Below are 4,696 nucleotides of genomic sequence, written 5' to 3'. Positions count from 1 at the left end.
ACCCGCCATGGCAAGCCTGGTTTGCCCACAAGAGTTTTTGCTAAGCTCTGTTTTTCTAAGTCATGTTTATCTTGACCCATCCTGTTTTCAGCGCTCTGCATCCCCCCTCACCCCCCGCCCCGAGTGTGGGAAGGAGTGAGCAGCTGGCTGGGGGTTTGTCTGTGATTATACCACCAAAGGTGCGTAGACACAAAGGCACATCCACGTGCATAGTACATGCGGAGCTGGTATGCGCATGAATGTAGTCTGAGAGAGGCACCGTTACCAGCACCCAGCAGCCTGAGTGTCCGTAGCCAAGACGTCACACCCAGAGAAGCACACACAGACATCCCAGCAGCTCAAGGTCCTGCGCCTGTGGGGGACGGGAAGGAGGAGGCTGGCCAGGCTCTGATGTGGAGGAGCAGGAGACAGGTCACTTTGTGACCTGGCAGAGTGAGGCAGGCAGATTGGCAAGTGGAGGAGCAGGAGGCAGTAGTGCCCCCATGAGCATTGGTGGTAGAGTGGTGAGCACAGCTGCCTTCCAAGCAGTTGGCCCACGTTCGATGCCTGGCCAACGCAGACAAGCTTTTCTTCAGCCTCGCTCCAGGGTGCCTTGCTTCTCCTGTTCCAGAGGAACCCAGCTTCCCTTAGGATGTTCAGCTCCCATGGGGCACTAGAGCCGCCCCCCGCTGCAGCCTTGCCTCGTGGCTAGTTCTCTGAGCACCTGCTAGCCGAGCAGGCACCGGCCTGGCTTTGAGCATGGCCCACCTTGGGAAAAGCAGAGTGCAGGGGCTGGCAGGAAGGAAACCAAGGACAAAAGACCATGAGCAAGGGAGCTGCCTGCACTGACCCACAAAACCCACTGGCACAGACTTGTTTCTCCTCAAGTGCTGAGTGAGCTGTACTCTTGCTGCTCCCAGACACATCTCCAGCCTGCTCAGTCGTGCAGATGCCAGGCGTGGATGAGAAAAGCCCTTAGCAACAGTGTGTCCCTGATGAAAGGACAGGGTTTGAAGTCAGCCTAGACTGTCCCAGCAGAGGAAGGCTGCCCAGCTTGCGCAACCCATAATAAACAGCTTTGGGTCCTCCTGCCAGCTCGTCCTGCTGTCGGACCTCATCCGCTGGCCTCTGTCGTGGTCGCCTCATTCGGCAAGATCAGGAGCTTGGCTAGGACTGCAACCGACAGTGAGGACATCTGGGTAAAGGCTGCTTAGTATGAGCTAGAAGGTGAGAAACAGGACAGGCAGTGACTTAGGGTGGCAGATTGACAGGCTGTCCAACATGGCGGCTTGAAGGAGGAAACTCCAGCAGAGCCAATAAGTACAAGCACTGAAGCACCGATCATGGGGCTGTGAATGTACCCTGTGGGGTACGAGCGTTGAAGATGTTAAGCTGGAAATGTCATAAGCAGGTCTCATCAGGCAAAAGCAAGACTCTCAGGGGTTAGCAGCCTGTGTCTTGTAAGAGAGGGTCTGCGAGGCTTGCACAAGAAGCTGTGCCACTCCGTCTTCTGTGAGTGGAGGGTGCCCAGTGTCCCTGAAGGAAAGCTGCCCTTGGTGACTGATGGCCAGGGAGATGGAGAGACTGGCAGGCTGAGGCAGGAGCATATGGCTCAGTGTGGGTGGCTGCAGGAGGAAGAGCTATCACACCTATGCTCAAGGGTCCCATGGTATAATGGTGAGCACACTGGACTCTGAATCCAGCGATCTGAGTTCAAATCTCAGTGGGACCTTAAGCTTTTGGCCCCCTTGGGCCTTTCTCAGCATGCTTGCACCTTGACAGCCTTGCTTTTGCTGTTGGGTCAATTGTGTCATGCACTCTGACCTTGATCCTTGGCCCCTGCACCCTCCGTGCTTCCTTGCACTTGTTGGCTGCTCCCGCGTGAGGGGCTCCAGCAGTTTCTCACCAAATCACGCAACACCTGAGGTGGAGATCACAAAGCCCGAGTCCAGGTCAAGCAGGGGACCTTTTTCATGGCCTTGTCTGGTTCTGTGTTAGACGTCTCCAGAGATGGAGAATCTTAACCTCTCTGAGCAACCTTCTCCCATCTTTGGCCACCAATGCCTCCGGCAAGAGCCGGAGTTCCAACTCTGTCCACTGCTTCTTGCTCTCTCGATTTCTCTGAGGCTTTTCTGTTTCCCTTTGCCTACTTGTTTATTTTTGATCCTCGATCAGTTCAGGGAGCTCCACCAAAATATGCCAGTGCTCCATGCTTGGGGATATGCTAGCTGTCACGAGAGACAGCAGATCCTTCTTTGCAGAGCGGGTAGCTAACAGAGGGAGGAGGAGAACAAACCACCACGAGTCTCCAGCTATGCAGCACAAAGTCTTTAATCAGAAGGAGCAAATGCAGGGGCACAGAAGAGAGACCAAGAAATGCGTCTGCAGGGTTCAGGGAGGCGCAGAGAACGGCCCGTTTCCCAAGGACAAGCTCCACACAAAGCGCTTGCCTTTTCCCATTCTGCTCCACCTGGTGGCAATCCCAGGCCACCAAGAGCAGTCCCTAACTCCAGAACCCTCCCTGCATCAGCAGGAGGTTCAGCAAAGCAGAAGAGAAGGAGCCCTTTCTCTCAGGGGCTCAGAGCAAAGCAGAGCCAGAGGAGGCAGCGCGAGGCCTGCCCTGCAGTGAGGAGCAGCAGGCACAGGACCCTCCTGCCGGGTGGCAAGAGGACACCCAGCCCATCTGGAAGCCGCGGCCACGCTCCTGCTCATGCAGCGCTCTCGTCCTTCTTCTGGCTCCAAAGAGGACGATCCGTCAGCTTCAGCAGTTCAGACTGCAGCGGGGGGGAGGCAGACACAGGCCTGACCCTCCCAGACCAAGGGAGCCCCCAGAAGAGATGGGAACCCCCCCGGCGCTGAGGGAGCTCCCAACAGCAGCTGACAGAGAAGATCCCACGGCTGTGCTCTGTGGGAAAGAGGTGAGGATGGGACCCGGCAGGGTCACCACCACCGGGGAGGCCTCGATGTACACCGTCGAGTCAGCGCAGCGGGCGACACAGGGCAGGCTGCAGCTGCTTGCAAGTGGCGTTGGGCCAGAGGCGCCGCAGGGGCGTGGGGGGCATGGTCTGAAGCAAGACATCTCTCGGTGAGCGAGGCAAAGCTGAAACACAGAGCAGGCGGGGAACACAAACCTCAATATTAGTGTGTCCTTGTCTTCTTCAGCTCTCTCTGTGGACAGATTTTGTTTTAAATACACGCAGTGTCTCTACATCTTCCAGAGTCCTCACTGGTCCTGCAGGTTGTGTGGAACTGGAGGGCTGGCCCTCTTTTGGAATAGGACCCAGTAGACCGGGGTTATAGACCCTGTGGAATGACTGATCACACCCCATCTCCGGAGCAAACAGTGCTGCACTGAAGAGAGCACTGCAAGCACTTGGCCATTTGGTTAGAGACAATCTGCTGCACATGCAAATTCTGGTGGGCAGACCTCTCTGCATCTGAGCCCCACTGAACCCTTCTCTTCCCTGCTCCCCCCAGCCACCTCCATGAAAAGGACAGAGGTCTCAGGCACTGACTGTTTCTGTTGCAGGGCCAAGCTGAGGCAGCCCAATAGCCACCAGGACAGCACTTCAGCCCACTGAGAGAGATGGCGCGGACTCAGGCTTACCTTGTTCTTAGAGGAAAGGGAAGCAAGAGAGGAGGATGCAGAGCCTGGAGCAGCTCAGGCTTTTATTCTGTGTTCCAGAGCCCTAGGGGGAACCAACATTCTTTGCTCATGAAGCATCTGAACACCTAGTAGTTGCCGCGTGCCAAGGCCTCGCTGGTGATGAAGCCCTTGCCTCTTTCATCTGAAATATTGTGCTTCTGCTTTCTATCACTGAACATCAGAACAACTCATCTGTGCCCTGCCTTCATGAGCTCGATCAACTCAGATGTCTCAGGCATGTGCAGAAGGATATTTTGAGTGTGTTTCCATCCCTTTGCCTTAGTAGTGGTGAGCACAGCTATCAGTCATGGTCAAATTCACGGTCAACTTCAGCTCTGAGGTTCACCCCAAGGCAGCTCTCAAGTGCTTTCCTTTCATGCACTCCAGCTAACACGGAGACACATTACTCCCCGCAGGTCATAGTAGAGACACAGGAGACTCTGAGTAAGTTCCATCAGAAGCTCAAGGCTGCACGATCCCGTATGTGAGAAGAAACTCAGCTCTGCAGGGCTGTGGCAAATCTCAACAGCAAGGAAGGACCATTTGGTGCTATAAGGAAATTCCCTAAGGCACATGGCAAATATGTAGCAGACTCCTCGATCTTGCCATTTGGATCTCCCCATATGGGAGAAGAAGCTCACATCTCCAGGTTTGTGGGAAACCTCGATGGCAAAGAAGGATCATTGTGGGCTGGAGGAAAACCCCTTTGCAGAAAGGAGTGAGGGCAATGAGGACAGTGCTTACAGCTTATCAGGCTCTGCCACAGCCTGTTTTTTCTGCCCACAAGCCCAGAGAACAAAGGGAGATTGAAAACAATGGATACCAGATCAGTGGTTCAGGCAGGTCTCTTTCAAGTGACTTCTCCATGGGATCTCCATAGTTATGTCCCTTGATGACTTAACCAGGCCCTGAAGCTTCTTCCAACCAGGGGTCTAAGCTCAACTTGCGAAGTTGGGAACTTGTTGGAAACAAGGAAATCAACATGTAGCAGGGTGATCAAAGAGATGCCGCATCCTTACCTGAAAGAGATCCATTGACCTATTTTGCTCAGCAACTTTGTGCTGGAGGCCA

At 54.6% G+C, this 4,696-nt stretch overlaps 1 non-coding gene across 1 annotated transcript; it reads left to right on the top strand.

The window, feature by feature from the left end:
* The first annotated feature begins 1,639 nt into the window (after positions 1-1,639).
* TRNAQ-CUG lies at positions 1,640-1,711 on the top strand. The gene has a single exon. It is a non-coding gene; the product is annotated as a tRNA-Gln (tRNA).
* The last annotated feature ends 2,985 nt before the right edge of the window (positions 1,712-4,696 follow it).

The sequence above is a fragment of the Strigops habroptila genome, chromosome 9 (assembly GCF_004027225.2).
Source record: "Strigops habroptila isolate Jane chromosome 9, bStrHab1.2.pri, whole genome shotgun sequence".
NCBI classification, from domain to species: Eukaryota; Metazoa; Chordata; class Aves; order Psittaciformes; family Psittacidae; genus Strigops; species Strigops habroptila.
Note: the sequence above shows the minus strand (reverse complement) of the source record. Positions and strands in the feature narration are given on the sequence as shown.